Source organism: Sceloporus occidentalis, unplaced genomic scaffold, assembly GCF_023333645.1.
Source record: "Sceloporus occidentalis isolate IW3139 unplaced genomic scaffold, rSceOcc1.0.p SCAF_300, whole genome shotgun sequence".
Classification (NCBI taxonomy): Eukaryota; Metazoa; Chordata; class Lepidosauria; order Squamata; family Phrynosomatidae; genus Sceloporus; species Sceloporus occidentalis.
In genome coordinates this window covers 312,663-338,441 of record NW_028317280.1, presented here as the reverse complement: position 1 = coordinate 338,441, position 25,779 = coordinate 312,663, and the positions used below count along the sequence as shown (strand labels likewise).

Below are 25,779 nucleotides of genomic sequence, written 5' to 3'. Positions count from 1 at the left end.
TATAAAGTATAAATAAAGTAACTGGAGAATGCAGGCATCGATCCGGCTACCTCTCGCATGCTAAGCGAGCACTCTACCATTTGAGCTAATTCCCCTTGATGCTAAGTGGGCACTCTACCATTTGAGCTAATTCTCCTACATACCTTTCTTCTTTTTAGGTTAAACAGGGAAACAGTGTATTTGCTGCAAGTAATGGACTGATGGCTTGCTGCATGTACTGCTCTAATTACACATGAAACCAAGAAAACACTTGAAAAGCACATGAAAAATCTGTGGAAAAGCATAAGGTCTATATAGTTGGTTTCCCTCCAATTTATTGCCAGCGTTAAGCACAAAATTATTGAAAATTTATAAAGTATAGATAAAGTAACTGCAGAATGCAGGCATCGATCCCGCTACCTCTCGCATGCTAGGCGAGCACTCTACCATCCGAGCTAATTCCCCTTGATAGTGGTGTCCCTTGTTTTAGGTGAAACAGGGAAACAGTGTATTTGCTGCATGTAATGTACTGATGGGCTTGCTGAAACCAAGAAAACACTTGAAAAGCACATGAAAAATCTGTGGGAAAGCATAAGGTCTATATAGTTTGTTTCCCTCCAATTTATTGCCAGCGTTAAGCACAACATTATTGAAAATGTATAAAGTATAAATAATTAACTGGAGAATGCGGGCATTGATCCCGCTGCCTCTCGCATGCAAAGCGAGCGCTCTACCATTTGAGCTAATTCCCCTACATAACTTTCTACCTTTTAGTTGAAACTGGGAAACAGTGTATTTGCTGCAAGAAATGTACTGATGGGCTTGCTGCATGTACTGCTCTAATTACACATGAAACCAAGAAAACACTTGAAAAGCACATGAAAAATCTGTGGGAAAGCATAAGGTCATCATGATGACCATTGTGATGATGTCATCATGATGATGTCATCATGAACCCATTATGATGTCGCCATGATGATGTCATCATAAACCCACTATGATGATGTCATCATGAACACATTGTGATGTCATCATGATGATGTCATCATAAACCCATTATGATGTCGTCATCATGAACCCATTATGATGTCGTCATCATGAACCCATTATGATGTCGTCATCATGAAACCATTATGATGTTACCATGATGATGTCATCATGAACCCATTATGATGTCGTCATGATGATGTCATCATGAACCCATTATGATGTTGTCATGATGATGTCATCATGAACCCATTATGATGTCGTCATGATGTCATCATGAACCCATTATGATTATGTCATCATGAACCCTTTATGATGTCGTCATGATAATGTCATCATGAACCCATTATGATGTTGTCATGATGATGTCATCATGAACCCATTATGATGTTGTCATGATGATGTCATCATGAACCCATTATGATGTCATCATGATGTCATCATGAACCCATTATGATGTCGTCGTCATGATGTCACCATGTACCCATTATGATGATGTCATCATGAACACATTGTGATGTCATCATGATGATGTCATCATAAACCCATTATGATGTTGTCATGATGATGTCATCATGAACCCATTATGATGTTGCCATGATGATGTCATCATGAACCCATTATGATGTCATCATGATGATGTCATCATGAACCCATTATGATGTCGTCATGATGATGTCATCATGAACCCTTTATGATGTCGTCATGATAATGTCATCATGAACCCATTATGATGTTGTCATGATGATGTCATTATGAACCCATTATGATGATGTCATTATGAACCCATTGTGATGATGTCACCACGAACCCATTATGATGTCGTCATGATGATGTCATCATGAACTAATTATGATGTCGTCATGATGATGTCATCATGAACCCATTATTATGTCATCATGCACCCATTATGATGTCATCATGACGATGTCATCATGAACCCATTATGATGACGTCATGATGATGTCATCATGAACCCATTACGATGACATCATGATGATGTCTTCATTAACCCATTACGATGACATCATGATGATGTCATCATTAACCCATTATGATGATGTCATCATGAACCCATTATGATGTTGTCATGATGATATCATCATGAACCCATTATGATGTCGTCATGATGATGTCATCATGAACCCATTGTGATGATGTCATCATGAACCCATTGTGATGTCATCATGATGATGTCATCATGAACCCATTGTGATGTCATCATGATGCTAGCGCTCTACTATTTGAGCTAATTCCCCTACATAACTTTCTACCTTTTAGGTGAAACAGGGAAACAGTGTATTTGCTGCAAGTAATGTACTGATGGGCTTGCTGCATGTACTGCTCTAATTACACATGAAACCAAGAAAACACTTGAAAAGCACATGAAAAATCTGTGGAAAAGCATAAGGTCTATATAGTTTGTTTCCCTCCAATTTATTGCCAGCGTTAAGCACAAAATTATTGAAAATTTATAAAGTATAAATAAAGTAACTGGAGAATGCAGGCATCGATCCTGCTACCTCTCGCATGCTAAGCGAGCGCTCTACCATTTGAGCTAATTCCCCTTGATAGTGTCCCTTGTTTTAGGAGAAACAGGGAAACAGTGTATTTGCTGCAAGTAATGTACTGATGTGCTTGCTGCATGTACTGCTCTAATTACACATGAAACCAAGAAAACACTTGAAAAGCACATGAAAAATCTGTGGAAAATCATGAGGTCTATATAGTTTGTTTCCCTCCAATTTATTGCCAGCGTTAAGCACAAAATTATTGAAAATGTATAAAGTATAAATAATGTAACTGGAGAATGCAGGCATCGATCCTGCTACCTCTCGCATGCCAAGCGAGCACTCTACCATTTGAGCTAATTCCCCTTGATAGTGTCCCTTGTTTTAGGTGAAACATGGAAACAGTGTATTTGCTGCATGTAATGTACTGATGGGCTTGCTGAAACCAAGAAAACACTTGAAAAGCACATGAAAAATCTGTGGAAAAGCATAAGGTCTATATAGTTTGTTTCCCTCCAATTTATTGCCAGCGTTAAGCACAAAATTATTGAAAATTTATAAAGTATAAATAAAGTAACTGGAGAATGCAGGCATCGATCCGGCTACCTCTCGCATGCTAAGCGAGCACTCTACCATTTGAGCTAATTCCCCTTGATGCTAAGTGGGCACTCTACCATTTGAGCTAATTCTCCTACATACCTTTCTTCTTTTTAGGTTAAACAGGGAAACAGTGTATTTGCTGCAAGTAATGGACTGATGGCTTGCTGCATGTACTGCTCTAATTACACATGAAACCAAGAAAACACTTGAAAAGCACATGAAAAATCTGTGGAAAAGCATAAGGTCTATATAGTTGGTTTCCCTCCAATTTATTGCCAGCGTTAAGCACAAAATTATTGAAAATTTATAAAGTATAGATAAAGTAACTGCAGAATGCAGGCATCGATCCCGCTACCTCTCGCATGCTAGGCGAGCACTCTACCATCCGAGCTAATTCCCCTTGATAGTGGTGTCCCTTGTTTTAGGTGAAACAGGGAAACAGTGTATTTGCTGCATGTAATGTACTGATGGGCTTGCTGAAACCAAGAAAACACTTGAAAAGCACATGAAAAATCTGTGGGAAAGCATAAGGTCTATATAGTTTGTTTCCCTCCAATTTATTGCCAGCGTTAAGCACAACATTATTGAAAATGTATAAAGTATAAATAATTAACTGGAGAATGCGGGCATTGATCCCGCTGCCTCTCGCATGCAAAGCGAGCGCTCTACCATTTGAGCTAATTCCCCTACATAACTTTCTACCTTTTAGTTGAAACTGGGAAACAGTGTATTTGCTGCAAGAAATGTACTGATGGGCTTGCTGCATGTACTGCTCTAATTACACATGAAACCAAGAAAACACTTGAAAAGCACATGAAAAATCTGTGGGAAAGCATAAGGTCATCATGATGACCATTGTGATGATGTCATCATGATGATGTCATCATGAACCCATTATGATGTCGCCATGATGATGTCATCATAAACCCACTATGATGATGTCATCATGAACACATTGTGATGTCATCATGATGATGTCATCATAAACCCATTATGATGTCGTCATCATGAACCCATTATGATGTCGTCATCATGAACCCATTATGATGTCGTCATCATGAAACCATTATGATGTTACCATGATGATGTCATCATGAACCCATTATGATGTCGTCATGATGATGTCATCATGAACCCATTATGATGTTGTCATGATGATGTCATCATGAACCCATTATGATGTCGTCATGATGTCATCATGAACCCATTATGATTATCATGAGGTCTATATAGTTTGTTTCCCTCCAATTTATTGCCAGCGTTAAGCACAAAATTATTGAAAATGTATAAAGTATAAATAATGTAACTGGAGAATGCAGGCATCGATCCTGCTACCTCTCGCATGCCAAGCGAGCACTCTACCATTTGAGCTAATTCCCCTTGATAGTGTCCCTTGTTTTAGGTGAAACATGGAAACAGTGTATTTGCTGCATGTAATGTACTGATGGGCTTGCTGAAACCAAGAAAACACTTGAAAAGCACATGAAAAATCTGTGGAAAAGCATAAGGTCTATATAGTTTGTTTCCCTCCAATTTATTGCCAGCGTTAAGCACAAAATTATTGAAAATTTATAAAGTATAAATAAAGTAACTGGAGAATGCAGGCATCGATCCGGCTACCTCTCGCATGCTAAGCGAGCACTCTACCATTTGAGCTAATTCCCCTTGATGCTAAGTGGGCACTCTACCATTTGAGCTAATTCTCCTACATACCTTTCTTCTTTTTATGTTAAACAGGGAAACAGTGTATTTGCTGCAAGTAATGGACTGATGGCTTGCTGCATGTACTGCTCTAATTACACATGAAACCAAGAAAACACTTGAAAAGCACATGAAAAATCTGTGGAAAAGCATAAGGTCTATATAGTTGGTTTCCCTCCAATTTATTGCCAGCGTTAAGCACAAAATTATTGAAAATTTATAAAGTATAGATAAAGTAACTGCAGAATGCAGGCATCGATCCCGCTACCTCTCGCATGCTAGGCGAGCACTCTACCATCCGAGCTAATTCCCCTTGATAGTGGTGTCCCTTGTTTTAGGTGAAACAGGGAAACAGTGTATTTGCTGCATGTAATGTACTGATGGGCTTGCTGAAACCAAGAAAACACTTGAAAAGCACATGAAAAATCTGTGGGAAAGCATAAGGTCTATATAGTTTGTTTCCCTCCAATTTATTGCCAGCGTTAAGCACAACATTATTGAAAATGTATAAAGTATAAATAATTAACTGGAGAATGCGGGCATTGATCCTGCTGCCTCTCGCATGCAAAGCGAGCGCTCTACCATTTGAGCTAATTCCCCTACATAACTTGCTACCTTTTAGTTGAAACTGGGAAACAGTGTATTTGCTGCAAGAAATGTACTGATGGGCTTGCTGCATGTACTGCTCTAATTACACATGAAACCAAGAAAACACTTGAAAAGCACATGAAAAATCTGTGGGAAAGCATAAGGTCATCATGATGACCATTGTGATGATGTCATCATGATGATGTCATCATGAACCCATTATGATGTCGCCATGATGATGTCATCATAAACCCACTATGATGATGTCATCATGAACACATTGTGATGTCATCATGATGATGTCATCATAAACCCATTATGATGTCGTCATCATGAACCCATTATGATGTCGTCATCATGAACCCATTATGATGTCGTCATCATGAAACCATTATGATGTTACCATGATGATGTCATCATGAACCCATTATGATGTCGTCATGATGATGTCATCATGAACCCATTATGATGTCGTCATGATGATGTCATCATGAACCCATTATGATGTCGTCATGATGTCATCATGAACCCATTATGATTATGTCATCATGAACCCTTTATGATGTCGTCATGATAATGTCATGATGAACCCATTATGATGTTGTCATGATGACGTCATCATGAACCCATTATGATGTTGTCATGATGATGTCATCATGAACCCATTATGATGTCATCATGATGTCATCATGAACCCATTATGATGATGTCATCATGAACCTATTATGATGGTTTCATGATGATGTCATCATGAACCCATTATGATGTCGTCGTGATGATGTCACCATGAACCCATTATGATGATGTCATCATGAACACATTGTGATGTCATCATGATGATGTCATCATAAACCCATTATGATGTTGTCATGATGATGTCATCATGAACCCATTATGATGTTGCCATGATGATGTCATCATGAACCCATTATGATGTCATCATGATGATGTCATCATGAACCCATTATGATGTCGTCATGATGATGTCATCATGAACCCTTTATGATGTCGTCATGATAATGTCATCATGAACCCATTATGATGTTGTCATGATGATGTCATTATGAACCCATTATGATGATGTCATTATGAACCCATTGTGATGATGTCACCACGAACCCATTATGATGTGGTCATGATGATGTCATCATGAACTAATTATGATGTCGTCATGATGATGTCATCATGAACCCATTATTATGTCATCATGCACCCATTATGATGTCATCATGACGATGTCATCATGAACCCATTATGATGACGTCATGATGATGTCATCATGAACCCATTACGATGACATCATGATGATGTCTTCATTAACCCATTACGATGACATCATGATGATGTCATCATTAACCCATTATGATGATGTCATCATGAACCCATTATGATGTTGTCATGATGATATCATCATGAACCCATTATGATGTCGTCATGATGATGTCATCATGAACCCATTGTGATGATGTCATCATGAACCCATTGTGATGTCATCATGATGATGTCATCATGAACCCATTGTGATGTCATCATGATGCTAGCGCTCTACTATTTGAGCTAATTCCCCTACATAACTTTCTACCTTTTAGGTGAAACAGGGAAACAGTGTATTTGCTGCAAGTAATGTACTGATGGGCTTGCTGCATGTACTGCTCTAATTACACATGAAACCAAGAAAACACTTGAAAAGCACATGAAAAATCTGTGGAAAAGCATAAGGTCTATATAGTTTGTTTCCCTCCAATTTATTGCCAGCGTTAAGCACAAAACTATTGAAAATTTATAAAGTATAAATAAAGTAACTGGAGAATGCAGGCATCGATCCTGCTACCTCTCGCATGCCAAGCGAGCACTCTACCATTTGAGCTAATTCCCCTTGATAGTGTCCCTTGTTTTAGGTGAAACATGGAAACAGTGTATTTGCTGCATGTAATGTACTGATGGGCTTGCTGAAACCAAGAAAACACTTGAAAAGCACATGAAAAATCTGTGGAAAAGCATAAGGTCTATATAGTTTGTTTCCCTCCAATTTATTGCCAGCGTTAAGCACAAAATTATTGAAAATTTATAAAGTATAAATAAAGTAACTGGAGAATGCAGGCATCGATCCGGCTACCTCTCGCATGCTAAGCGAGCACTCTACCATTTGAGCTAATTCCCCTTGATGCTAAGTGGGCACTCTACCATTTGAGCTAATTCTCCTACATACCTTTCTTCTTTTTATGTTAAACAGGGAAACAGTGTATTTGCTGCAAGTAATGGACTGATGGCTTGCTGCATGTACTGCTCTAATTACACATGAAACCAAGAAAACACTTGAAAAGCACATGAAAAATCTGTGGAAAAGCATAAGGTCTATATAGTTGGTTTCCCTCCAATTTATTGCCAGCGTTAAGCACAAAATTATTGAAAATTTATAAAGTATAGATAAAGTAACTGCAGAATGCAGGCATCGATCCCGCTACCTCTCGCATGCTAGGCGAGCACTCTACCATCCGAGCTAATTCCCCTTGATAGTGGTGTCCCTTGTTTTAGGTGAAACAGGGAAACAGTGTATTTGCTGCATGTAATGTACTGATGGGCTTGCTGAAACCAAGAAAACACTTGAAAAGCACATGAAAAATCTGTGGGAAAGCATAAGGTCTATATAGTTTGTTTCCCTCCAATTTATTGCCAGCGTTAAGCACAACATTATTGAAAATGTATAAAGTATAAATAATTAACTGGAGAATGCGGGCATTGATCCTGCTGCCTCTCGCATGCAAAGCGAGCGCTCTACCATTTGAGCTAATTCCCCTACATAACTTTCTACCTTTTAGTTGAAACTGGGAAACAGTGTATTTGCTGCAAGAAATGTACTGATGGGCTTGCTGCATGTACTGCTCTAATTACACATGAAACCAAGAAAACACTTGAAAAGCACATGAAAAATCTGTGGGAAAGCATAAGGTCATCATGATGACCATTGTGATGATGTCATCATGATGATGTCATCATGAACCCATTATGATGTCGCCATGATGATGTCATCATAAACCCACTATGATGATGTCATCATGAACACATTGTGATGTCATCATGATGATGTCATCATAAACCCATTATGATGTCGTCATCATGAACCCATTATGATGTCGTCATCATGAACCCATTATGATGTCGTCATCATGAAACCATTATGATGTTACCATGATGATGTCATCATGAACCCATTATGATGTCGTCATGATGATGTCATCATGAACCCATTATGATGTCGTCATGATGATGTCATCATGAACCCATTATGATGTCGTCATGATGTCATCATGAACCCATTATGATTATGTCATCATGAACCCTTTATGATGTCGTCATGATAATGTCATGATGAACCCATTATGATGTTGTCATGATGACGTCATCATGAACCCATTATGATGTTGTCATGATGATGTCATCATGAACCCATTATGATGTCATCATGATGTCATCATGAACCCATTATGATGATGTCATCATGAACCTATTATGATGGTTTCATGATGATGTCATCATGAACCCATTATGATGTCGTCGTGATGATGTCACCATGAACCCATTATGATGATGTCATCATGAACACATTGTGATGTCATCATGATGATGTCATCATAAACCCATTATGATGTTGTCATGATGATGTCATCATGAACCCATTATGATGTTGCCATGATGATGTCATCATGAACCCATTATGATGTCATCATGATGATGTCATCATGAACCCATTATGATGTCGTCATGATGATGTCATCATGAACCCTTTATGATGTCGTCATGATAATGTCATCATGAACCCATTATGATGTTGTCATGATGATGTCATTATGAACCCATTATGATGATGTCATTATGAACCCATTGTGATGATGTCACCACGAACCCATTATGATGTGGTCATGATGATGTCATCATGAACTAATTATGATGTCGTCATGATGATGTCATCATGAACCCATTATTATGTCATCATGCACCCATTATGATGTCATCATGACGATGTCATCATGAACCCATTATGATGACGTCATGATGATGTCATCATGAACCCATTACGATGACATCATGATGATGTCTTCATTAACCCATTACGATGACATCATGATGATGTCATCATTAACCCATTATGATGATGTCATCATGAACCCATTATGATGTTGTCATAATGATAGCATCATGAACCCATTATGATGTCGTCATGATGATGTCATCATGAACCCATTGTGATGATGTCATCATGAACCCATTGTGATGTCATCATGATGATGTCATCATGAACCCATTGTGATGTCATCATGATGCTAGCGCTCTACTATTTGAGCTAATTCCCCTACATAACTTTCTACCTTTTAGGTGAAACAGGGAAACAGTGTATTTGCTGCAAGTAATGTACTGATGGGCTTGCTGCATGTACTGCTCTAATTACACATGAAACCAAGAAAACACTTGAAAAGCACATGAAAAATCTGTGGAAAAGCATAAGGTCTATATAGTTTGTTTCCCTCCAATTTATTGCCAGCGTTAAGCACAAAATTATTGAAAATTTATAAAGTATAAATAAAGTAACTGGAGAATGCAGGCATCGATCCTGCTACCTCTCGCATGCTAAGCGAGCGCTCTACCATTTGAGCTAATTCCCCTTGATAGTGTCACTTGTTTTAGGAGAAACAGGGAAACAGTGTATTTGCTGCAAGTAATGTACTGATGTGCTTGCTGCATGTACTGCTCTAATTACACATGAAACCAAGAAAACACTTGAAAAGCACATGAAAAATCTGTGGAAAATCATAAGGTCTATATAGTTTGTTTCCCTCCAATTTATTGCCAGCGTTAAGCACAAAATTATTGAAAATGTATAAAGTATAAATAATGTAACTGGAGAATGCAGGCATCGATCCTGCTACCTCTCGCATGCTAAGCGAGCACTCTACCATTTGAGCTAATTCCCCTTGATAGTGTCCCTCGTTTTAGGTGAAACATGGAAACAGTGTATTTGCTGCATGTAATGTACTGATGGGCTTGCTGAAACCAAGAAAACACTTGAAAAGCACATGAAAAATCTGTGGAAAAGCATAAGGTCTATATAGTTTGTTTCCCTCCAATTTATTGCCAGCGTTAAGCACAAAATTATTGAAAATTTATAAAGTATAGATAAAGTAACTGGAGAATGCAGGCATCGATCCCGCTACCTATCGCATGCTAAGCGAGCACTCTACCATCCGAGCTAATTCCCCTTGATAGTGGTGTCCCTTGTTTTAGGTGAAACAGGGAAACAGTGTATTTGCTGCATGTAATGTACTGATGGGCTTGCTGAAACCAAGAAAACACTTGAAAAGCACATGAAAAATCTGTGGGAAAGCATAAGGTCTATATAGTTTGTTTCCCTCCAATTTATTGCCAGCGTTAAGCACAACATTATTGAAAATGTATAAAGTATAAATAATTAACTGGAGAATGCGGGCATTGATCCCGCTGCCTCTCGCATGCAAAGCAAGCGCTCTACCATTTGAGCTAATTCCCCTACATAACTTGCTACCTTTTAGTTGAAACTGGGAAACAGTGTATTTGCTGCAAGAAATGTACTGATGGGCTTGCTGCATGTACTGCTCTAATTACACATGAAACCAAGAAAACACTTGAAAAGCACATGAAAAATCTGTGGGAAAGCATAAGGTCATCATGATGACCATTGTGATGATGTCATCATGATGATGTCATCATGAACCCATTATGATGTCGCCATGATGATGTCATCATAAACCCACTATGATGATGTCATCATGAACACATTGTGATGTCATCATGATGATGTCATCATAAACCCATTATGATGTCATCATCATGAACCCATTATGATGTCGTCATCATGAACCCATTATGATGTCGTCATCATGAAACCATTATGATGTTACCATGATGATGTCATCATGAACCCATTATGATGTCGTCATGATGATGTCATCATGAACCCATTATGATGTCGTCATGATGATGTCATCATGAACCCATTATGATGTCGTCATGATGTCATCATGAACCCATTATGATTATGTCATCATGAACCCTTTATGATGTCGTCATGATAATGTCATGATGAACCCATTATGATGTTGTCATGATGACGTCATCATGAACCCATTATGATGTTGTCATGATGATGTCATCATGAACCCATTATGATGTCATCATGATGTCATCATGAACCCATTATGATGATGTCATCATGAACCTATTATGATGGTTTCATGATGATGTCATCATGAACCCATTATGATGTCGTCGTGATGATGTCACCATGAACCCATTATGATGATGTCATCATGAACACATTGTGATGTCATCATGATGATGTCATCATAAACCCATTATGATGTTGTCATGATGATGTCATCATGAACCCATTATGATGTTGCCATGATGATGTCATCATGAACCCATTATGATGTCATCATGATGATGTCATCATGAACCCATTATGATGTCGTCATGATGATGTCATCATGAACCCTTTATGATGTCGTCATGATAATGTCATCATGAACCCATTATGATGTTGTCATGATGATGTCATTATGAACCCATTATGATGATGTCATTATGAACCCATTGTGATGATGTCACCACGAACCCATTATGATGTGGTCATGATGATGTCATCATGAACTAATTATGATGTCGTCATGATGATGTCATCATGAACCCATTATTATGTCATCATGCACCCATTATGATGTCATCATGACGATGTCATCATGAACCCATTATGATGACGTCATGATGATGTCATCATGAACCCATTACGATGACATCATGATGATGTCTTCATTAACCCATTACGATGACATCATGATGATGTCATCATTAACCCATTATGATGATGTCATCATGAACCCATTATGATGTTGTCATGATGATATCATCATGAACCCATTATGATGTCGTCATGATGATGTCATCATGAACCCATTGTGATGATGTCATCATGAACCCATTGTGATGTCATCATGATGATGTCATCATGAACCCATTGTGATGTCATCATGATGCTAGCGCTCTACTATTTGAGCTAATTCCCCTACATAACTTTCTACCTTTTAGGTGAAACAGGGAAACAGTGTATTTGCTGCAAGTAATGTACTGATGGGCTTGCTGCATGTACTGCTCTAATTACACATGAAACCAAGAAAACACTTGAAAAGCACATGAAAAATCTGTGGAAAAGCATAAGGTCTATATAGTTTGTTTCCCTCCAATTTATTGCCAGCGTTAAGCACAAAATTATTGAAAATTTATAAAGTATAAATAAAGTAACTGGAGAATGCAGGCATCGATCCTGCTACCTCTCGCATGCTAAGCGAGCGCTCTACCATTTGAGCTAATTCCCCTTGATAGTGTCACTTGTTTTAGGAGAAACAGGGAAACAGTGTATTTGCTGCAAGTAATGTACTGATGTGCTTGCTGCATGTACTGCTCTAATTACACATGAAACCAAGAAAACACTTGAAAAGCACATGAAAAATCTGTGGAAAATCATAAGGTCTATATAGTTTGTTTCCCTCCAATTTATTGCCAGCGTTAAGCACAAAATTATTGAAAATGTATAAAGTATAAATAATGTAACTGGAGAATGCAGGCATCTATCCTGCAACCTCTCGCATTCTAAGCGAGCACTCTACCATTTGAGCTAATTCCCCTTGATAGTGTCCCCTGTTTTAGGTGAAACATGGAAACAGTGTATTTGCTGCATGTAATGTACTGATGGGCTTGCTGAAACCAAGAAAACACTTGAAAAGCACATGAAAAATCTGTGGAAAAGCATAAGGTCTATATAGTTTGTTTCCCTCCAATTTATTGCCAGCGTTAAGCACAAAATTATTGAAAATTTATAAAGTATAAATAAAGTAACTGGAGAAGGCAGGCATCGATCCGGCTAGCTCTCGCATGCTGAGCGAGCCATTACCATTTGAGCTAATTCCCCTTGATAGTGGTGTCCCTTGTTTTAGGTGAAACAGGGAAACATTGTATTTGCTGCATGTAATGTACTGATGGGCTTGCTGAAACCAAGAAAACACTTGAAAAGCACATGAAAAATCTGTGGGAAAGCATAAGGTCTATATAGTTTGTTTCCCTCCAATTTATTGCCAGCGTTAAGCACAACATTATTGAAAATGTATAAAGTATAAATAATTAACTGGAGAATGCGGGCATTGATCCCGCTGCCTCTCGCATGCAAAGCGAGCGCTCTACCATTTGAGCTAATTCCCCTACATAACTTTCTACCTTTTAGTTGAAACTGGGAAACAGTGTATTTGCTGCAAGAAATGTACTGATGGGCTTGCTGCATGTACTGCTCTAATTACACATGAAACCAAGAAAACACTTGAAAAGCACATGAAAAATCTGTGGGAAAGCATAAGGTCATCATGATGACCATTGTGATGATGTCATCATGATGATGTCATCATGAACCCATTATGATGTCGCCATGATGATGTCATCATAAACCCACTATGATGATGTCATCATGAACACATTGTGATGTCATCATGATGATGTCATCATAAACCCATTATGATGTCGTCATCATGAACCCATTATGATGTCGTCATCATGAACCCATTATGATGTCGTCATCATGAAACCATTATGATGTTACCATGATGATGTCATCATGAACCCATTATGATGTCGTCATGATGATGTCATCATGAACCCATTATGATGTCGTCATGATGATGTCATCATGAACCCATTATGATGTCGTCATGATGTCATCATGAACCCATTATGATTATGTCATCACGAACCCTTTATGATGTCGTCATGATAATGTCATCATGAACCCATTATGATGTTGTCATGATGACGTCATCATGAACCCATTATGATGTTGTCATGATGATGTCATCATGAACCCATTATGATGTCATAATGATGTCATCATGAACCCATTATGATGATGTCATCATGAACCTATTATGATGGTTTCATGATGATGTCATCATGAACCCATTATGATGTCGTCGTGATGATGTCACCATGAACCCATTATGATGATGTCATCATGAACACATTGTGATGTCATCATGATGATGTCATCATAAACCCATTATGATGTTGTCATGATGATGTCATCATGAACCCATTATGATGTTGCCATGATGATGTCATCATGAACCCATTATGATGTCATCATGATGATGTCATCATGAACCCATTATGATGTCGTCATGATGATGTCATCATGAACCCTTTATGATGTCGTCATGATAATGTCATCATGAACCCATTATGATGTTGTCATGATGATATCATTATGAACCCATTATGATGATGTCATTATGAACCCATTGTGATGATGTCACCACGAACCCATTATGATGTGGTCATGATGATGTCATCATGAACTAATTATGATGTCGTCATGATGATGTCATCATGAACCCATTATTATGTCATCATGCACCCATTATGATGTCATCATGACGATGTCATCATGAACCCATTATGATGACGTCATGATGATGTCATCATGAACCCATTACGATGACATCATGATGATGTCTTCATTAACCCATTACGATGACATCATGATGATGTCATCATTAACCCATTATGATGATGTCATCATGAACCCATTATGATGTTGTCATGATGATATCATCATGAACCCATTATGATGTCGTCATGATGATGTCATCATGAACCCATTGTGATGATGTCATCATGAACCCATTGTGATGTCATCATGATGATGTCATCATGAACCCATTGTGATGTCATCATGATGCTAGCGCTCTACTATTTGAGCTAATTCCCCTACATAACTTTCTACCTTTTAGGTGAAACAGGGAAACAGTGTATTTGCTGCAAGTAATGTACTGATGGGCTTGCTGCATGTACTGCTCTAATTACACATGAAACCAAGAAAACACTTGAAAAGCACATGAAAAATCTGTGGAAAAGCATAAGGTCTATATAGTTTGTTTCCCTCCAATTTATTGCCAGCGTTAAGCACAAAACTATTGAAAATTTATAAAGTATAAATAAAGTAACTGGAGAATGCAGGCATCGATCTTGCTACCTCTCGCATGCTAAGCGAGCGCTCTACCATTTGAGCTAATTCCCCTTGATAGTGTCACTTGTTTTAGGAGAAACAGGGAAACAGTGTATTTGCTGCAAGTAATGTACTGATGTGCTTGCTGCATGTACTGCTCTAATTACACATGAAACCAAGAAAACACTTGAAATGCACATGAAAAATCTGTGGAAAATCATAAGGTCTATATAGTTTGATTCCCTCCAATTTATTGCCAGCGTTAAGCACAAAATTATTGAAAATGTATAAAGTATAAATAATGTAACTGGAGAATGCAGGCATCGATCCTGCTACCTCTCGCATGCTAAGCGAGCACTCTACCATTTGAGCTAATTCCCCTTGATAGTGTCCCTTGTTTTAGGTGAATTGCCAGCGTTAAGCACAAAATTATTGAAAATTTATAAAGTATAAATAAAGTAACTGGAGAAGGCAGGCATCGATCCGGCTAGCTCTCGCATGCTGAGCGAGCACTCTACCATTTGAGCTAATTCCCCTTGATAGTGGTGTCCCTTGTTTTAGGTGAAACAGGGAAACAGTGTATTTGCTGCATGTAATGTACTGATGGGCTTGCTGAAACCAAGAAAACACTTGAAAAGCACATGAAAAATCTGTGGGAAAGCATAAGGTCTATATAGTTTGGACTAACTGGAGAATGCGGGCATTGATCCCGCTGCCTCTCGCATGCAAAGCGAGCGCTCTACCATTTGAGCTAATTCCCCTACATAACTGTCTACCTTTTAGTTGAAACTGGGAAACAGTGTATTTGCTGCAAGAAATGTACTGATGGGCTTGCTGCATGTACTGCTCTAATTACACATGAAACCAAGAAAACACTTGAAAAGCACATGAAAAATCTGTGGGAAAGCATAAAGTCATCATGATGACCATTGTGATGATGTCATCATGATGATGTCATCATGAACCCATTATGATGTCGCCATGATGATGTCATCATAAACCCACTATGATGATGTCATCATGAACACATTGTGATGTCATCATGATGATGTCATCATAAACCCATTATGATGTCGTCATCATGAACCCATTATGATGTCGTCATCATGAACCCATTATGATGTCGTCATCATGAAACCATTATGATGTTACCATGATGTCGTCATCATGAAACCATTATGATGTTACCATGATGATGTCATCATGAACCCATGATGATGTCGTCATGATGATGTCATCATGAACCCATTATGATGTCATCATGATGATGTCATCATGAACCCATTATGATGTCGTCATGATGTCATCATGAACCCATTATGATGTTGTCATGATGATGTCATCATGAACCCATTATGATGTTGTCATGATGATGTCATCATGAACCCATTATGATGTCATAATGATGTCATCATGAACCCATTATGATGATGTCATCATGAACCTATTATGATGGTTTCATGATGATGTCATCATGAACCCATTATGATGTCGTCGTGATGATGTCACCATGAACCCATTATGATGATGTCATCATGAACACATTGTGATGTCATCATGATGATGTCATCATAAACCCATTATGATGTTGTCATGATGATGTCATCATGAACCCATTATGATGTTGCCATGATGATGTCATCATGAACCCATTATGATGTCATCATGATGATGTCATCATGAACCCATTATGATGTCGTCATGATGATGTCATCATGAACCCTTTATGATGTCGTCATGATAATGTCATCATGAACCCATTATGATGTTGTCATGATGATGTCATTATGAACCCATTATGATGATGTCATTATGAACCCATTGTGATGATGTCACCACGAACCCATTATGATGTGGTCATGATGATGTCATCATGAACTAATTATGATGTCGTCATGATGATGTCATCATGAACCCATTATTATGTCATCATGCACCCATTATGATGTCATCATGACGATGTCATCATGAACCCATTATGATGACGTCATGATGATGTCATCATGAACCCATTACGATGACATCATGATGATGTCTTCATTAACCCATTACGATGACATCATGATGATGTCATCATTAACCCATTATGATGATGTCATCATGAACCCATTATGATGTTGTCATGATGATATCATCATGAACCCATTATGATGTCGTCATGATGATGTCATCATGAACCCATTGTGATGATGTCATCATGAACCCATTGTGATGTCATCATGATGATGTCATCATGAACCCATTGTGATGTCATCATGATGCTAGCGCTCTACTATTTGAGCTAATTCCCCTACATAACTTTCTACCTTTTAGGTGAAACAGGGAAACAGTGTATTTGCTGCAAGTAATGTACTGATGGGCTTGCTGCATGTACTGCTCTAATTACACATGAAACCAAGAAAACACTTGAAAAGCACATGAAAAATCTGTGGAAAAGCATAAGGTCTATATAGTTTGTTTCCCTCCAATTTATTGCCAGCGTTAAGCACAAAACTATTGAAAATTTATAAAGTATAAATAAAGTAACTGGAGAATGCAGGCATCGATCTTGCTACCTCTCGCATGCTAAGCGAGCGCTCTACCATTTGAGCTAATTCCCCTTGATAGTGTCACTTGTTTTAGGAGAAACAGGGAAACAGTGTATTTGCTGCAAGTAATGTACTGATGTGCTTGCTGCATGTACTGCTCTAATTACACATGAAACCAAGAAAACACTTGAAATGCACATGAAAAATCTGTGGAAAATCATAAGGTCTATATAGTTTGATTCCCTCCAATTTATTGCCAGCGTTAAGCACAAAATTATTGAAAATGTATAAAGTATAAATAATGTAACTGGAGAATGCAGGCATCGATCCTGCTACCTCTCGCATGCTAAGCGAGCACTCTACCATTTGAGCTAATTCCCCTTGATAGTGTCCCTTGTTTTAGGTGAATTGCCAGCGTTAAGCACAAAATTATTGAAAATTTATAAAGTATAAATAAAGTAACTGGAGAAGGCAGGCATCGATCCGGCTAGCTCTCGCATGCTGAGCGAGCACTCTACCATTTGAGCTAATTCCCCTTGATAGTGGTGTCACTTGTTTTAGGTGAAACAGGGAAACAGTGTATTTGCTGCATGTAATGTACTGATGGGCTTGCTGAAACCAAGAAAACACTTGAAAAGCACATGAAAAATCTGTGGGAAAGCATAAGGTCTATATAGTTTGTTTCCCTCCAATTTATTGCCAGCGTTAAGCACAACATTATTGAAAATGTATAAAGTATAAATAATTAACTGGAGAATGCGGGCATTGATCCCGCCGCCTCTCGCATGCAAAGCGAGCGCTCTACCATTTGAGCTAATTCCCCTACATAACTTTCTACCTTTTAGTTGAAACTGGGAAACAGTGTATTTGCTGCAAGAAATGTACTGATGGGCTTGCTGCATGTACTGCTCTAATTACACATGAAACCAAGAAAACACTTGAAAAGCACATGAAAAATCTGTGGGAAAGCATAAGGTCATCATGATGACCATTGTGATGATGTCATCATGATGATGTCATCATGAACCCATTATGATGTCGCCATGATGATGTCATCGTAAACCCACTATGATGATGTCATCATGAACACATTGTGATGTCATCATGATGATGTCATCATAAACCCATTATGATGTCGTCATCATGAACCCATTATGATGTCGTCATCATGAACCCATTATGATGTCGTCATCATGAAACCATTATGATGTTACCATGATGATGTCATCATGAACCCATTATGATGTCGTCATGATGATGTCATCATGAACCCATTATGATGTCGTCATGATGATGTCATCATGAACCCATTATGATGTCGTCATGATGTCATCATGAACCCATTATGATTATGTCATCATGAACCCTTTATGATGTCGTCATGATAATGTCATCATGAACCCATTATGATGTTGTCATGATGATGTCATCATGAACCCATTATGATGTTGTCATGATGATGTCATCATGAACCCATTATGATGTCATAATGATGTCATCATGAACCCATTATGATGATGTCATCATGAACCTATTATGATGGTTTCATGATGATGTCATCATGAACCCATTATGATGTCGTCGTGATGATGTCACCATGAACCCATTATGATGATGTCATCATGAACACATTGTGATGTCATCATGATGATGTCATCATAAACCCATTATGATGTTGTCATGATGATGTCATCATGAACCCATTATGATGTTGCCATGATGATGTCATCATGAACCCATTATGATGTCATCATGATGATGTCATCATGAACCCATTATGATGTCGTCATGATGATGTCATCATGAACCCTTTATGATGTCGTCATGATAATGTCATCATGAACCCATTATAATGTTGTCATGATGATGTCATTATGAACCCATTATGATGATGTCATTATGAACCCATTGTGATGATGTCACCACGAACCCATTATGATGTGGTCATGATGATGTCATCATGAACTAATTATGATGTCGTCATGATGATGTCATCATGAACCCATTATTATGTCATCATGCACCCATTATGATGTCATCATGACGATGTCTTCATTAACCCATTACAATGACATCATGATGATGTCATCATTAACCCATTATGATGATGTCATCATGAACCCATTATGATGTTGTCATGATGATAGCATCATGAACCCATTATGATGTCGTCATGATGATGTCATCATGAACCCATTGTGATGATGTCATCATGAACCCATTGTGATGTCATCATGATGATGTCATCATGAACCCATTGTGATGTCATCATGATGCTAGCGCTCTACTATTTGAGCTAATTCCCCTACATAACTTTCTACCTTTTAGGTGAAACAGGGAAACAGTGTATTTGCTGCAAGTAATGTACTGATGGGCTTGCTGCATGTACTGCTCTAATTACACATGAAACCAAGAAAACACTTGAAAAGCACATGAAAAATCTGTGGAAAAGCATAAGGTCTATATAGTTTGTTTCCCTCCAATTTATTGCCAGCGTTAAGCACAAAATTATTGAAAATTTATAAAGTATAAATAAAGTAACTGGAGAATGCAGGCATTGATCCTGCTACTTCTCGCATGCTAAGCGAGCGCTCTACCATTTGAGCTAATTCCCCTTGATAGTGTCACTTGTTTTAGGAGAAACAGGGAAACAGTGTATTTGCTGCAAGTAATGTACTGATGTGCTTGCTGCATGTACTGCTCTAATTACACATGAAACCAAGAAAACACTTGAAAAGCACATGAAAAATCTGTGGAAAATCATAAGGTCTATATAGTTTGTTTCCCTCCAATTTATTGCCAGCGTTAAGCACAAAATTATTGAAAATGTATAAAGTATAAATAATGTAACTGGAGAATGCAGGCATCGATCCTGCTACCTCTCGCATGCTAAGCGAGTACTCTACCATTTGAGCTAATTCCCCTTGATAGTGTCCCTTGTTTTAGGTGAAACATGGAAACAGTGTATTTGCTGCATGTAATGTACTGATGGGCTTGCTGAAACCAAGAAAACACTTGAAAAGCACATGAAAAATCTGTGGAAAAGCATAAGGTCTATATAGTTTGTTTCCCTCCAATTTATTGCCAGCGTTAAGCACAAAATTATTGAAAATTTATAAAGTATAAATAAAGTAACTGGAGAATGCAGGCATCGATCCGGCTACCTCTCGCATGCTGAGCGAGTACTCTACCATTTGAGCTAATTCCCCTTGATGCTAAGCGAGCACTCTACCATTTGAGCTAATTCTCCTACATACCTTTCTTCTTTTTAGGTTAAACAGGGAAACAGTGTATTTGCTGCAAGTAATGCACTGATGGCTTGCTGCATGTACTGCTCTAATTACACATGAAACCAAGAAAACACTTGAAAAGCACATGAAAAATCTGTGGAAAAGCATAAGGTCTATATAGTTGGTTTCCCTCCAATTTATTGCCAGCGTTAAGCACAAAATTATTGAAAATTTATAAAGTATAGATAAAGTAACTGGAGAATGCAGGCATCGATCCCGCTACCTATCGCATGCTAAGCGAGCACTCTACCATCCGAGCTAATTCCCCTTGATAGTGGTGTCCCTTGTTTTAGGTGAAACAGGGAAACAGTGTATTTGCTGCATGTAATGTACTGATGGGCTTGCTGAAACCAAGAAAACACTTGAAAAGCACATGAAAAATCTGTGGGAAAGCATAAGGTCTATATAGTTTGTTTCCCTCCAATTTATTGCCAGCGTTAAGCACAACATTATTGAAAATGTATAAAGTATAAATAATTAACTGGAGAATGCGGGCATTGATCCCGCTGCCTCTCGCATGCAAAGCGAGCGCTCTACCATTTGAGCTAATTCCCCTACATAACTTTCTACCTTTTAGTTGAAACTGGGAAACAGTGTATTTGCTGCAAGAAATGTACTGATGGGCTTGCTGCATGTACTGCTCTAATTACACATGAAACCAAGAAAACACTTGAAAAGCACATGAAAAATCTGTGGGAAAGCATAAGGTCATCATGATGACCATTGTGATGATGTCATCATGATGATGTCATCATGAACCCATTATGATGTCGCCATGATGATGTCATCATAAACCCACTATGATGATGTCATCATGAACACATTGTGATGTCATCATGATGATGTCATCATAAACCCATTATGATGTCGTCATCATGAACCCATTATGATGTCGTCATCATGAACCCATTATGATGTCGTCATCATGAAACCATTATGATGTTACCATGATGATGTCATCATGAACCCATTATGATGTCGTCATGATGATGTCATCATGAACCCATTATGATGTCGTCATGATGATGTCATCATGAACCCATTATGATGTCGTCATGATGTCATCATGAACCCATTATGATTATGTCATCATGAACCCTTTATGATGTCGTCATGATAATGTCATGATGAACCCATTATGATGTTGTCATGATGACGTCATCATGAACCCATTATGATGTTGTCATGATGATGTCATCATGAACCCATTATGATTTCATCATGATGTCATCATGAACCCATTATGATGATGTCATCATGAACCTATTATGATGGTTTCATGATGATGTCATCATGAACCCATTATGATGTCGTCGTGATGATGTCACCATGAACCCATTATGATGATGTCATCATGAACACATTGTGATGTCATCATGATGATGTCATCATAAACCCATTATGATGTTGTCATGATGATGTCATCATGAACCCATTATGATGTTGCCATGATGATGTCATCATGAACCCATTATGATGTCATCATGATGATGTCATCATGAACCCATTATGATGTCGTCATGATGATGTCATCATGAACCCTTTATGATGTCGTCATGATAATGTCATCATGAACCCATTATGATGTTGTCATGATGATGTCATTATGAACCCATTATGATGATGTCATTATGAACCCATTGTGATGATGTCACCACGAACCCATTATGATGTGGTCATGATGATGTCATCATGAACTAATTATGATGTCGTCATGATGATGTCATCATGAACCCATTATTATGTCATCATGCACCCATTATGATGTCATCATGACGATGTCATCATGAACCCATTATGATGACGTCATGATGATGTCATCATGAACCCATTACGATGACATCATGATGATGTCTTCATTAACCCATTACGATGACATCATGATGATGTCATCATTAACCCATTATGATGATGTCATCATGAACCCATTATGATGTTGTCATGATGATATCATCATGAACCCATTATGATGTCGTCATGATGATGTCATCATGAACCCATTGTGATGATGTCATCATGAACCCATTGTGATGTCATCATGATGATGTCATCATGAACCCATTGTGATGTCATCATGATGCTAGCGCTCTACTATTTGAGCTAATTCCCCTACATAACTTTCTACCTTTTAGGTGAAACAGGGAAACAGTGTATTTGCTGCAAGTAATGTACTGATGGGCTTGCTGCATGTACTGCTCTAATTACACATGAAACCAAGAAAACACTTGAAAAGCACATGAAAAATCTGTGGAAAAGCATAAGGTCTATATAGTTTGTTTCCCTCCAATTTATTGCCAGCGTTAAGCACAAAATTATTGAAAATTTATAAAGTATAAATAAAGTAACTGGAGAATGCAGGCATCGATCCTGCTACCTCTTGCATGCTAAGCGAGCACTCTACCATTTGAGCTAATTCCCCTTGATAGTGTCCCTTGTTTTAGGTGAAACATGGAAACAGTGTATTTGCTGCATGTAATGTACTGATGGGCTTGCTGAAACCAAGAAAACACTTGAAAAGCACATGAAAAATCTTTGGAAAAGCATAAGGTCTATATAGTTTGTTTCCCTCCAATTTATTGCCAGCATTAAGCACAAAATTATTGAAAATTTATAAAGTATAAACAAAGTAACTGGAGAATGCAGGCATCGATCCGGCTACCTCTCGCATGCTAAGGGAGCACTCTACCATCTGAGCTAATTCCCCTTGATGCTAAGCGAGCACTCTACCATTTGAGCTAATTCTGCTACATACCTTTCTTCTTTTTAGGTTAAACAGGGAAACAGTGTATTTGCTGCAAGTAATGCACTGATGGCTTGCTGCATGTACTGCTCTAATTACACATGAAACCAAGAAAACACTTGAAAAGCACATGAAAAATCTGTGGAAAAGCATAAGGTCTATATAGTTGGTTTCCCTCCAATTTATTGCCAGCGTTAAGCACAAAATTATTGAAAATTTATAAAGTATAAATAAAGTAACTGGAGAATGCAGGCATCGATCCCGCTACCTCTCGCATGCTAAGCGAGCACTCTACCATCCGAGCTAATTCCCCTTGATAGTGGTGTCCCTTGTTTTAGGTGAAACAGGGAAACAGTGTATTTGCTGCATGTAATGTACTGATGGGCTTGCTGAAACCAAGAAAACACTTGAAAAGCACATGAAAAATCTGTGGGAAAGCATAAGGTCTATATAGTTTGTTTCCCTCCAATTTATTGCCAGCGTTAAGCACAACATTATTGAAAATGTATAAAGTATAAATAATTAACTGGAGAATGCGGGCATTGATCCCGCTGCCTCTCGCATGCAAAGCGAGCGCTCTACCATTTGAGCTAATTCCCCTACATAACTTTCTACCTTTTAGTTGAAACTGGGAAACAGTGTATTTGCTGCAAGAAATGTACTGATGGGCTTGCTGCATGTACTGCTCTAATTACACATGAAACCAAGAAAACACTTGAAAAGCACATGAAAAATCTGTGGGAAAGCATAAGGTCATCATGATGACCATTGTGATGATGTCATCATGATGATGTCATCATGAACCCATTATGATGTCGCCATGATGATGTCATCATAAACCCACTATGATGATGTCATCATGAACACATTGTGATGTCATCATGATGATGTCATCATAAACCCATTATGATGTCGTCATCATGAACCCATTATGATGTCGTCATCATGAACCCATTATGATATCGTCATCATGAAACCATTATGATGTTACCATGATGATGTCATCATGAACCCATTATGATGTCGTCATGATGATGTCATCATGAACCCATTATGATGTCGTCATGATGATGTCATCATGAACCCATTATGATGTCGTCATGATGTCATCATGAACCCATTATGATTATGTCATCATGAACCCTTTATGATGTCGTCATGATAATGTCATCATGAACCCATTATGATGTTGTCATGATGATGTCATCATGAACCCATTATGATGTCATCATGATGTCATCATGAACCCATTATGATGATGTCATCATGAACCTATTATGATGGTTTCATGATGATTTCATCATGAACCCATTATGATGTCGTCATGATGATGTCATCATGAACCCATTATGATGATGTCATTATGAACCCATTGTGATGGTGTCACCACGAACCCATTATGATGTCGTCATGATGATGTCATCATGAACTAATTATGATGTCGTCATGATGATGTCATCATGAACCCATTATTATGTCATCATGCACCCATTATGATGTCATCATGATGATGTCTTCATTAACCCATTACGATGACATCATGATGATGTCATCATGAACCCATTATTATGTCATCATGCACCCATTATGATGTCATCATGATGATGTCTTCATTAACCCATTACGATGACATCATGATGATGTCATCATGAACCCATTATGATGGCGTCATGATGATGTCATCATGAACCCATTACGATGACATCATGATGATGTCTTCATTAACCCATTACGATGACATCATGATGATGTCATCATGAACCCATTATAATGATGT

At 38.1% G+C, this 25,779-nt stretch overlaps 10 non-coding genes across 10 annotated transcripts; all 10 read right to left on the bottom strand.

Annotated features, from left to right (window-relative positions):
- Window positions 1-658: 658 nt before the first annotated feature.
- Window positions 659-731, bottom strand: TRNAA-UGC (transfer RNA alanine (anticodon UGC)). The gene has a single exon. It is a non-coding gene; the product is annotated as a tRNA-Ala (tRNA).
- Window positions 732-2,461: 1,730 nt separating this feature from the next.
- On the bottom strand, window positions 2,462-2,534 carry TRNAA-AGC (transfer RNA alanine (anticodon AGC)). The gene has a single exon. It is a non-coding gene; the product is annotated as a tRNA-Ala (tRNA).
- A 1,157-nt stretch (window positions 2,535-3,691) lies between these two features.
- On the bottom strand, window positions 3,692-3,764 carry TRNAA-UGC (transfer RNA alanine (anticodon UGC)). The gene has a single exon. It is a non-coding gene; the product is annotated as a tRNA-Ala (tRNA).
- A 6,190-nt stretch (window positions 3,765-9,954) lies between these two features.
- On the bottom strand, window positions 9,955-10,027 carry TRNAA-AGC (transfer RNA alanine (anticodon AGC)). The gene has a single exon. It is a non-coding gene; the product is annotated as a tRNA-Ala (tRNA).
- A 2,672-nt stretch (window positions 10,028-12,699) lies between these two features.
- Window positions 12,700-12,772, bottom strand: TRNAA-AGC (transfer RNA alanine (anticodon AGC)). The gene has a single exon. It is a non-coding gene; the product is annotated as a tRNA-Ala (tRNA).
- An 807-nt stretch (window positions 12,773-13,579) lies between these two features.
- Window positions 13,580-13,652, bottom strand: TRNAA-UGC (transfer RNA alanine (anticodon UGC)). Its single transcript has one exon. It is a non-coding gene; the product is annotated as a tRNA-Ala (tRNA).
- A 2,480-nt stretch (window positions 13,653-16,132) lies between these two features.
- Window positions 16,133-16,205, bottom strand: TRNAA-UGC (transfer RNA alanine (anticodon UGC)). Its single transcript has one exon. It is a non-coding gene; the product is annotated as a tRNA-Ala (tRNA).
- A 2,517-nt stretch (window positions 16,206-18,722) lies between these two features.
- On the bottom strand, window positions 18,723-18,795 carry TRNAA-UGC (transfer RNA alanine (anticodon UGC)). The gene has a single exon. It is a non-coding gene; the product is annotated as a tRNA-Ala (tRNA).
- A 2,949-nt stretch (window positions 18,796-21,744) lies between these two features.
- TRNAA-UGC (transfer RNA alanine (anticodon UGC)) lies at window positions 21,745-21,817 on the bottom strand. Its single transcript has one exon. It is a non-coding gene; the product is annotated as a tRNA-Ala (tRNA).
- A 2,712-nt stretch (window positions 21,818-24,529) lies between these two features.
- TRNAA-UGC (transfer RNA alanine (anticodon UGC)) lies at window positions 24,530-24,602 on the bottom strand. Its single transcript has one exon. It is a non-coding gene; the product is annotated as a tRNA-Ala (tRNA).
- Between the last annotated feature and the right edge of the window lie 1,177 nt (window positions 24,603-25,779).